A 12,052-nucleotide genomic window follows, 5' to 3' on the forward strand; every position below is an offset into this window, starting at 1 on the left:
AAGGTTTCCAAGGCACTGAGGATGCTGCTCAAGGGACCACACTTTCAAAACCCTGAACTAAGCTAACAAGACTGCCTCTCTTCTCAGGAGGGGAGCATTCTCTCCAGTTTCAACCATTCCCAGCATTGCTTATGGTCCACCTGCCTCTGCCCTGACTCCAAATACTCCCATACACATTACTCACTTGTCCTGGAGGGCATTTAAAATTGTGACCTGTGAGGTGGGCTCATGGTAAGTGTTGATAAAAAGATAGCTTGCTCTTCTTTAACAATCTTATCAATTAACTATCATTATTCCTTTTTCAGAGATGAAGATACTGAACTACAGCTATGGAAAAGTAACTTTCTGGAAGACAGTAACAACTGAAAATCAGGAGGAAGACATTAGGCTGTTTGTCAGGTGTCACCAGATATTTCAAAATCAGTAACAAACAAACATATGAACACCACCCAGGCAAATCTATTTGGTATTAGCACAGATGATGCATCAGAGATTTTGGGCATGACTTCATGAATGTCACATCATATTCACAAGACTATGAGGTGGTCCCAGCCTCTCTGGCAGCATCCAACTAGCCACATTCCGAAGGCTCTCGAAGAGCTGGTGGGGTGGAGGATGAAGGTGAGGATGTAGTGACGAAGATTACAGCAAGAATCAGGAATTCAGATTTCAGGGTCCACTTTCACTCCAGGCTGGAGGAGCTTTTCTCCTGCATTGTTTCCACCTGTATTTCAGTGTTCATGGACTGTATCCTTCGTGCCCGGAGCTGTGCAAAGTTCTAGGGATAAAGGGAAGACTTGCTTTCATGGTGCTTCAGTTCAGTTCAGTTCATTTCAGTCGCTCAGTCGTGTCCGATTCTTTGCGACCCCATGAATCAAAGCACGCCAGGCCTCCCTGTCCATCACCAACTCCCGGAGTTCACTCAAACTCATGTCCACAGAGTCGGTGATGCCATCCAACCATCTCATTCTCTGTCGTCCCCGTCTCTTCCCGCCCCCAATCCCTCCCAGCATCAGAGTCTTTTCCAGGGAGTCAACTCGTCGCATGAGGTGGCCAAAGTATTGGAGTTTCAGCTTTAGCATCAGTCCTTCCAATGAACACCCAGGATTGATTTTCTTTAGAATGGACTGGTCAGATCTCCTTGCAGTCCAAGGGACTCTCAAGAGTCTTCTCCAGCACCACAGTTCAAAAGCATCAATTCTTCGGCAATCAGCTTTCTTCACAGTCCAACTCTCACATCCATACATGACCACGGGAAAAACCATAGCTTAGAGCCAACTAATTGAGACAGAAGTAAAGCAAGTAGTCATATGGGAGAGAGGAAAGAGGCAGATTTCAGCTGAGGAAGGTTTAGTTTAGAAGCAAGAAGGAAAGGCTGAATATTGTCACAAACAGTCAGAGCTCAGCCCTGACCAGGTGCTCCTTGGACTTCAGCTTCTCAGGGTAGACCAGTTTCCATGACCTCTGCAAAAGAGAGGAACTTGCAGATTGAATCTCTGAAGCCCCAGACCTGGACCCTGTGTACCTGGATAGGACCTAGGCCTTCCTAAAAATGAGCAACAACAGTCCTCTAAGGATCAGAATGACCACCAAGAAGGAAGTGAATTTTTGAAACTGAGGCGGGGGACTCAGTAGCACTACTGACCTGCTCTGTGTGTTGCTGACTTACTCTTCCCACCTAAGAAAGGGGAGCATGAGAGTCATGTCCTCGGATTACCAGGACAGTGCTTCTAGCGCTGACCTTTGCCAAGCTGGTCCCTGGAGGACTTGCTCAACCCGTAACTTCCGAGGACACTGCATCCACTTCTCCTGGGAGATAGAGAAGAAAATAGTCACTGTGGGCAGTTGTAAGGAGTGTGTACCCTTCTGAGCTCCACCTTTTTCCCTAGCCCTTGCCCTCTCCCCACGCCCTGCCTGCTGTCTTACTCAGGATAGGACATCACCTTCCGGGGCCTTAACACAGCCCAGCCCCCATTGTAGTCTTTGATTTTAACAGTTTAGCTACCATATACAAAGGTTTCTTAGAACCTGGACTTGGCAATGTAGAAATATCTCCTTATTTTGGCCTTGTAGGGACCTATGCATAGTAATTCCAGACAGATGTCAGGCCATAGGGCTGTAGGGATGGGAGGATCTCCATAAAATAGGACAATGTTCATTATAGCTGGGTCTAAAAGGCGAACAACAGAAAATATCAGTTTGTTTGCTCTGAGAGTGGTAAGGGTACAGGGGTGTGAAAACCCAGAGGGATGAGTTGAGGAGGGAGGTGGGAGGGGGTTCAGGTTGGGGGTACACATGTACACTCATGGCTGATTCTTGTCAATATATGGCAGAAGTCACCACAATATTGTAAAGTTAATTAGCCTCCAATTAAAATAAATTAATTTTAAAAATTAAAGAAAATACCAGTTTACTTGCAACAGAGAGTGGTAGGGGTGCAGGGGTGTGAATGTGAAAAGGCCCTTTCATATCCTGCTTTGTGGGACATTATCACTAATGTTGTTAGGATTCGGATCAACAGGGTAATATTGTAAACATTTACATATCATTACTGAATATTTATACATGAATTAGCATGTTGCCAGTGATTAGCTGCAAATAGAACAAGAATAAAGGATACATAGTAAGGATATTCTCCATATGTTGATCAAGACTGGAGCTAGACAATGGTCCACGAGTTTATAACCACTCACGAGTTTACTGGTCACTCTCCACACTACAGTCACAAGCCTCCTGTTTCAAAGTGAATCCTATCCCATGGCTCCCATGACCCATCCCTCAGTGACCCATCAGCTTTCTGAGAGTCACATTCTGATTTTTACACTTCTACAAGCCTCCTCATGACCTGTCCCCAGGCCCTCTCTGTCTCATCTCCACTCCCCTGCCCCTCAGCCCTCTCAGCCTCAGCCACTCTGGCTGTGGCTGCTGCTCAAACCTTCAGGCACTTTTTTGGAAGGAGCTGATCAAAACCTCCTTATCACAGAGCATTTCTCTGATGCTTGCCATCACCTTTACCCCCACCACTCTCTTTCTTCACAACACTCATCATAACCTGGCATGGGATTTTCCCCATTCTTTATTGTGTGTTTCTCTCCTTTATTGGGTGTGTATTATTTTCCTATACTTTGTTTATAGTTGTTTCCCTACCGAAAAAACTATGCTCTCAGAATCAAAAAGATACATTTCGATAAGTATTTCTCAAGTAAATGACTCTCCTGTTTCGGACTCGTGCCAAGTGTACCATATTGAACAGAGTGGATAGAGCAAAAATCCTATTAGTCTCTATTATAATGAGGCCTATATATAAAAATATGAGTGCAACTGTCATGTATATCATTATATAAATTAAAATATACTCTGATAGAAGAGCAAGAGGAAGGGCATTGAGTCTTGACTAATATCATATCAGCCTGGGGAAAGCAATTTTGGCCCCAAGAGCAAACTCAACAAACTATTGCATTTCTTGCTCTGCTGCAGTTGCCTCTGAAGAGAAGACCCTCAGCTGTCACTCAACTCTCTGACTAATTTCATCACAGGGATATGATCATTATTTGACGCATATTTTTTTTTTTGATATGACACGGAGAAATGTAGGTAGGTCGACAAGTCTTTCAGATGAAAATCTTGCTGGAAAATTGACACAACTGACAACAAAGGTGTAAATTCTTTGTACTCATGACTGGTAATCCTTTTAAAAATCTGTAAAAACATGGTGACCCTGCTCTCATGAAAAGCTGCAGATGGGAATATTCTAGGACACACAGCATGTAGGTAGTAGGATAAGAACAAGATACAATCTGTCAAAACCCATTTAATCAACTCCCTGATTCTGTTGGGAATTCTGAAAATGCAGAGAAATACTGCGGGGTTCTAAATGCTCTGTTTAACATATTATAGTCCCCTTACCCTGGCTCTCACCCAAGACACAAATGGAAGAAAACAGTGAGTCTGGGTTTTGTCCCTGACAAAAACATGTGGGGTCTCTGCCAACAGCATCCAGTTCCCCCACACCCACTGGGCATCCAGCTGTCTATTCACTTTTGACACTAAATCCGCAGAGGTGACCCAGACCCCACATGGTAAGGGCTCCATCCTTGGAGACAGCCCACACTTCCAAGTGTTGATCACGAGCCTTGGGGTCACTTACACGTGTGACCAACTGACTGTTAATTCAGATATTGTTTGACCCAACTCCCATGCTGAACGAGTTATCAGGATCGCTCACAGAAATGGGGACCCTTTACTTATGGTCCTCTCTTATATAAAGTCCCCACTGAATAAAATAAAACTCCAAAACAGCAAAAGTGAGGAGAATCATAAGGCAAAAAGGGAGAAGGAAATTCTGAGCATCCATGCCATCTCAGGACCTCCTCCTTTAAAGCATTAATGTTATCACCCCTTGAAAATCTCTGAAAGCAGTGTCCAAGGGTTTTAATCAACAGTTTGAAATGGTCAGTTTGGCTGAATCTTTGGCCATTCTTGATGGAACTCAGTATACATTCTCTCTTCCCCAGAAGACTGGGGACAGATGATTCTAACCCTCTAATCATATGACAGCATATTGTGGAGTCCAGGTGTGCACAGATGCTATCTAAAGTCTGATCGTTCACAGATCTCAGTACTTAGACAAAGACAATAAATTCCAACAGTTGCTGGATTCCTGGGGATTGAACCAGGACAAGGATAAAATATGGATATTTTAACTATTCTAAATGGCATTTAGGGACAAGGTAGAGACTAGGAATAGACAGTCTCAGAGATGAAATTCATGATTTTGTAAAATGAGGTGGGATAATTTATTAAAATCAGAACACATATTGATACTTTATGAGAGTTAGAAATGTACTGGAGTTCAACTGCTCACTCCCAGGAAGAAATCCGGAGAGGACTGGCAGCATCCTCTACACCCCTAATCCCACCCCTTCAATGCACTCACCTTCTTTCCCTCCAGTCTGTAAGGGAGAGGTGACCTGGGACACACCCCGGACCTGGTTGCTGGTTTCATCCCCCAGAATGCTGCCCAGAATGGTGCCCAGGGACAATGAGCAGGGCTGCAGAGAAGCAGAGTCTGCTAATGTTTGCCGTCTTGCAGAAGGGCGTCTATGGAAGAATGGATGTTCACGGACTTGTTTACACCACAGCAGATGGGTATGAACAGGCCGGAAGAAGGGGAGTGTGGACATGATAATTCGGGGTCAGTCACATACAGTGTGTAACCTCCCAGCCTCCCATTGTCCTGCTTCTCCCTGTGCTTGTGTGTCTGCTGAGTCACTTCGTATTGTCTGACTCTCTGACACCCCATGGACTGCCGCTCGCCAGGCTCCTCTGTCCTGCTTGTGTCTTCTCAGGGCAAATGAACAGTGACTTCAGTCCTCAAACTTGACTCTGTCTGTGGTCTCATGAAAACATAGAACATGATTCTACAGGTGGAACTTTATCCTATATGGTCCTCAAGAAGCATCCCAGCACCTGCAGCACTGCATGGCACATAAAGGATAGTCTGTGGGTGGATGAGAGCGGATCAAAGGACTGCTAGGTGATCAGCAGTGTGTTAGGCCAGGTCTTCCTTTACAGCATCAGGCAGCTGTCTTCATATCTACATGTCAGTGCTCTCACATTAACCCCATTTATTTCAGAACAGGTGTGACACAGGTAAGCTTCCTGCAACCATTGTGCAGCACCTCTCCTGGAACACACAAGCTGTTTACTTGGAACTGGTCCAAAGAGATGTTGAGCCGGGGAAAAGCATCTCCATCTGGGGCACAAACCCTGATATTCTGGGTAGAAATAATGTAAAGACATGGGCAGAATGGAAATAAAAGGAGAATATGTCTCTAGAGCATGACACCCACTGCCCCTTGCCAGGTTTCACGTACCAGGAGAGTTATGTGCCAGAGTGGGCCTCTGAGGCTAGAGTGGATCTCAGGACCTTGGAAGATTGCCTATCACCAATCTACCCAACCATAACTCAGGACTCTACACTATGTTTTTCGAACCAAGGAACCCTGGCCCTGACATTGGTCCAGGCAGGAATGTAGCTGGTGAAGGCGATGTTATCCTGGGCTATAACTCTGTTTATGCATCAAAAAGCAAGTAAGGGGAGGGAGCAGAGGGGAAGAAGGGAGCTGAACCTGTATCCACAGCATGACCCACAGTCATCTCTCATCTGGTTTCACCGACAGGAGAGCGGTCTGCCTGAGTGGACATCGGGGACCTTGGAAGAATGCCGGTGGCCACCCCATTCCTCCTGCTCTCTCCCTCACTGGTGATGGGACCACAGGACCTCGGTTTGGGCACCAGCTCTACATTTTTCTAACTCTGTGCCTGAGGATTTAAAACTCTCAGAACCCTGTGTCTTCAGGTGTCACATGAGACCGATGATGCCCACATGATGTGGTTGCTGTGGAAGCAATGGATGCAACAGGCATTCCTTCTCCCTAGAAGGCAAAGTCCTTTGTAGCAGTATTACTCTAGGTAAAACTTAAATTCTTCATTGTAGCAAGCATTATCCTAGACACATGAAACATATAATTCATCTAATCCTAAAAATCCTTAAAGAACGCAAGCAAACTAGCGACATACCCTCGTGGGGCTCTCTTCTCGGGGCGGGGGGCACTCTCTCAGACTCCCACAGGCCCCACCATTCCGCATGGTCCGCCTGCCCCCACCTCACACAGAATACTTCCATTCACGTGACTCACTTGTCCCGGAGGGCATTTAAAATTGTGACCTGTCATGTGGGCTCACAGGAAGTGTTGATAGAAAGATAGCTCGCTCTTCTTTAACAATCTTATCAATCAACTCTCACTATTCCTGTATTAGACATGAAGATTCCGAACTACAGCTACAGAAAAGTGACTTGCTGCAAGACAAACAGCTGAAAATCAGGAGGAAAACACTTGCCTGTTTTTCAAGTATTCCCAGATATTTCTATTTCACTAACACACAAACAAACAAACAAACAATCACCACCCAGGCAAATCTTCTTGATACTAACACGGATGATGCATCAAAGATTTTGGATGTGATTTCATGACTGGCAATCACATTCACAAGAATAGGCGGTGGCTCCAGCCTCTCTGGCAGCATCCAGGTGGCCACGTTCCCAAGGCTCTCAAAGTGCCAGTGGGGTGGGGGTTGAAGGTGACGATGCAGTGACAAAGAAGATCACAGCAAGAGCCAGGAATCCACATCCCAGGCTCTGCCCTCACTGCAGTCATGAGGAGCTTTTCTCCCGCATTGTTTCCATGCTTACTTCAGTATTCATGGACTGTATCCTATGTGCCTGGAGCCGTGCAAAGTTCTAGGGACAAAGAGAAGGCTTTCTTTCATGGTGCTTAGAACCAACTGGATGAGACAGGAGTAAAGTAAGTAGTCCTATGGGAGAGGAAAGAGGCAGATTTCTGCTGAGGAAGGTAGGGTTGAGAAATAAGAGGGAAAGGCTGAATATTCTCACAAGCAGCAAGAGCTCAGCCATGACTGGCTGCTCCTTGGATTTCAACATCTCAGGGGAGCCCAGTTCCCACGGCCTTTGCAAAAGTAGAGGAATTTGCTGATTGAATCTCTGAAGCCCCACACCTGGACACTGTGTACCTGGTCAGTACCTAGGCCATCCTAAAAATGAACAACAGTCCTCCCAGTATCATAGTGACCACCAGAAAGAAGTGAATTTTTGAAGCCAACATGGGGGACTCAGTAGCACTACCAATCTCTCTGTGGCATGGATGAATTACTCTTCCCATCTAAGAAAGGGGAGCCTGAGAGTAAGCTCAGATTATCAGAATGGTGCTTCTGGGGCTGACCTTTTGCCAAGCTGGCCTCTGGAGGACATGCTCAGTCCATGATTTCTAAGGACACTTCAGCCACTTTTCCCAGGAATCAGCGAGGAAAATAGTCACTGTGTGCAGTTTTGAGGAGTGTGTACCCTCCTGAGTTCCACTTCTTTCCCCAGCCCTTCCCCTATCCCTTGCCCTACCTGCTGTCTTACCCAGGATATGATAGCACCAGCAGGGGTCTTAGCACAGCAAGGCCACCACTGTAGTCTTTGTTCTTAATATTTTAGCTACCACATGCAAAAATCTGCCAGAAACTGGATGTGGCATTGTAGCTGTGTCTGCTTAGTTTGGCCTTGCCAGGACCCGTGAATGGAGGCTCCAGGCAGACGTCAAGCCACAGAGCTATAGGGACGGGAGGATCTCAGTGAAATACAAAGATGGTCATTACAGCTGGGTCTAAAAGGTAAATACAGAAAATACCAGTTTGTTTGCAATAGAGTGGTATGGGTGTGAGTGTGAAAAGGCCATTTCATATCCTGCTTTGTAAGACATTATCATTAATGTTGTTAAGCTTCAGATTGACAGGGTGATATTATAAATAATTACATATCATTGCTGACATTTATACATGAACTGGCATTTTGCCACTGCTTAGCTCCAAATAGAACAAGAAAAAAAGGCACACACTGAGTATTCTCCATATAATACACTGATCTGTAGATGTATATAGCTGTAAGATTCCAGTATAAAAAAGAAACTGTGAAGGCATCATGATTTAATGGAGGAACAAATGCAAGGAAACCCCCCACTGTGTTCAGTTTGTTTACATCATGGGCACTGGAATTAAGGAATATTGAGGGAATACTGATACTCTGATTTATATAAGAGGTATTAATTTGATCTTCTAACTGGTCCTGGAACTGAGCACCAAAAACTACTGGATTTCCTTAGAGGTGACAGCACCAAGAGAGTCTTTTATGATGTGAGAGAGGTCTTCAGCAAAGCCTCAACCTAAGCTTAGAAAGGAGGTTGTTTGCCTGCATAACTAACACCTGATTTGGTGGATGATTTGTTTTTATTTTTATATATGTTTTAATTGAAGGAAAATTGTTTTACAGAATTTTGTTGCTTTCTGTCAAACATCAACATGAATCAGCCATAGGTATAGGTTTTAATTCCAGCCTCTGCTTTTCCTTCCCCCAAAACTCAAAGAGAGGCAAGGGTTAGAAGGGTGAACACATCAGAAATGGCTAAAGATTGAATAAATCCTGATTTGTGATGAAGCTGCCACAGAAATCGCAACAGAGCAAGTGATTCGTGTTGTTCTAATGTACTGAGTTCAATCCAGGCAACAATATGGATACACATTTCATCATGGCTCACCTGGAAAATGCAGCAGCCCACCCAGGGGCCTCTGTCTCCACCCTTTGCCCCCTAGAGGCCATTCTCCATGCTACAGCCGCAAGGATCCTGTTTCAAATGAATCCTATCCCATGGCTCCAGTGACCCGTCCCTCAGTGACCCCCTAGCTTTCTGAGAGTCAAATTCTGATTCTTACACTTCTACAAGCCTCTTCATCACTAGTCCACAGGCCCTCTCTGACTCATCTCCTCTACTCCCCTGCCCCTCAAACCTCTCAGACTCAGCTACTCTGGTCGTGGCTGCTGCTCAAACATTCAGACACTTTTTTGGAAGCATCTGCCCAAAACCTCCTTGTCACAGAGCATTTGCCTGACCCTTGCCAGCCTCCTTTTTCCCCATCTGTCTCTCTTTTCACAACACTCATCATAACCTGGCATAGGATTTCCCCAACTTTACTGTGTGTTCCCCTCCTTTATTGTGTGTATATTATTTTCCTATATTTTGTTTATAGCTGTTTCTTACTGAAAGACTATGCTCTCAGAATACATTTGGATAAATATTTCTCTAGTGAATGGCTCTCCTGCTTCGTACTCATGCCAAGTGCACCATCATTGAAGAGAGTGGATAGAGTAACATTACTCTGTGATGAGGAGGCCTGTCTATCTAATTATGCAAGTAACTGTCCTCTATAGCACTATAGGGAAATAAAGTGTAGTCTGATAGGGGCGCAAGGGGAAGAGCGTTGATTCTTGACTAAGATCGTACCAGCCTGGAAAACGCAATCCTGGCCCCAAGAGCAAACTCAACAAAGTACTGCATTTCTTCCTCTGCCTACCATTGCCTCTGAAGAGAAGACCCTGAGCTGTTACTCAACTCTCTGATTAAGTTCATCACAGAGAATGATAACTACTTTTCACTTTTTTTTTTTGGATATGTCACATAAAAATGTAAGTAGGTCAACAAGTCTTTCAGACGAAAATATTTTGGTGGAAAATGGACACCGCTGACCACAGTGGTGTGAAATCTTTGTACTCATAGCTAGTAATCCTTTCAAAAATCTCTAGAAACTTGGTGCCACTGCTCTCATGTAAAAGTTGCGGATGGGAATATCTCAGGATACACAGCATGTAGGTGGTAGGATGAGGACAAGACACAATCTGTCACAACCCATTTAATCCAGTTGTTGATTCTGTCAGGAATTCTGAAAGTGCAGAGAACTGCTGAAGGATTCTAAATGCTCTGTTCAACATATTATAGTCCCCTGTCCCTGAATCTCACTCTACACACAAGTGGAAGAAAACAGTGAGTCTGGGTTTTGTCCCTGACAACAAACATGTGGGTTCTCTGCCAACAGCGACCTATTCCCTCACATGCACTGGGCATACAGGAGTCAGTTCACTTCTGACACTAAATCCGCAGAGGTGACCCAGATCCCACATGGTGAGGGCGCCATCCTTGAGGTCAGCCCACACTTTGAGTATTGATCACAAGCCTTGGGGTCACTTACACGTGTGACCAACTGACTGTTAATTCAGATATTCTTTGACTGAACTCCCAAGTTATCAGAATTGCTCACAGAAACCGGGACCCTTTACTATCAGTTCAGTTCAGTCACTGAGTCGTGTCCGACTCTTTGCAACCCATTGAACCGCAGCATGTAAGGCCTCCCTGCTGCTGCTGCTGCTGCTAAGTCACTTCAGTCGTGTCCGACTCTGTGTGACCCCATAGACGGAAGCCCACCAGGCTCCCCCATCCCTGGGATTCTCCAGGCAAGAACACTGGAGTGGGTTGCCATTTCCTTCTCCAATGTGTGAAAGTGAAAAGTGAAAGTGAAGTCGCTTAGTCATGTCCGACCCTTAGCGACCCCACGGACTGCAGCCTACCAGGCTCCTTCATCCATGGGATTTTCTAGGCAAGAGTACTGGAGTGGCTTGCCAGCCACCACCAACTCCCAGGGTCCACCCAAACCCATGTCCATTGAGTCAGTGATGCCATCCAACCATCTCATCCTCTGTCATCCCCTTCTCTTCCTGCCCTTAAATTTTTTCAGCATCAGGGTCTTTTCAAATGAGTCAGCTCTTTGCATCAGGTGGCCAAAGTTTTGGACTTTCTGCTTCAACATCAGTCCTTCCAATGAACACGCAGGACTGATCTCCTTTAGGATGGACCGGTTGAATCTCCTTGCCGTCCAAGGGACTCTCAAGAGTCTTCTCCAACACCACAGTTCAAAAGCATCAATTCTTTGATGCTCAGCTTTCTTCACCATCCAACTCTCACATCCATACATGACCACTGGAAAAACCATAGCCTTGACTAGATGGACCTTTATTGGCAAAGTAATGATTGTGCTTTTTAATATGCTATCTAGGTTGGTCATAACTTGCCTTTCAAGGAGGTAAGCATCTTTTAATTTCATGGCTACAATCACCATCTGCAGTGATTTTGAAGCCCAGAAAAATAAAGTCTGCCACTGTTTCCAATGCTTCCCCATTTATATGCTATAAAGTGATGGGACTGGATGACATAATCTTAGTTTTCTGAACATTGAGCTTTAAGCCAAATTTTTCAATCTTCTTTCACTTTCATCAAGAGGCTCTTTAGTTCTTCACTTTCTGTCATAAGGGTGGTGTCATCTGCATATCTGAGGGTATTGATATTTCTTCTGGCAATCTTGATTCCACCTTGTGCTTCCTCCAGCCCAGCGTTTCTCATGATGTACTCTGCATAGAAGTTAAATAAGCAGGGTGACAATATACAGCTTTGACGTACTCCTTTTCCTATTTGGAACCTGTCTATTGTTCCATGTCCAGATCTAACTGTTGCTTCCTGACCTGCATACAGGTTTCTCAAGAGACAGGTCAGGTGGTCTGGTATTCCCACCTCTTTCAGAATTTTCCACAGTTCATTGTGATCCA

Source organism: Moschus berezovskii, chromosome 15 (genome assembly GCF_049115385.1).
Source record: "Moschus berezovskii isolate FMDL1 chromosome 15, NW_MosBer_1.0, whole genome shotgun sequence".
Classification (NCBI taxonomy): Eukaryota; Metazoa; Chordata; class Mammalia; order Artiodactyla; family Moschidae; genus Moschus; species Moschus berezovskii.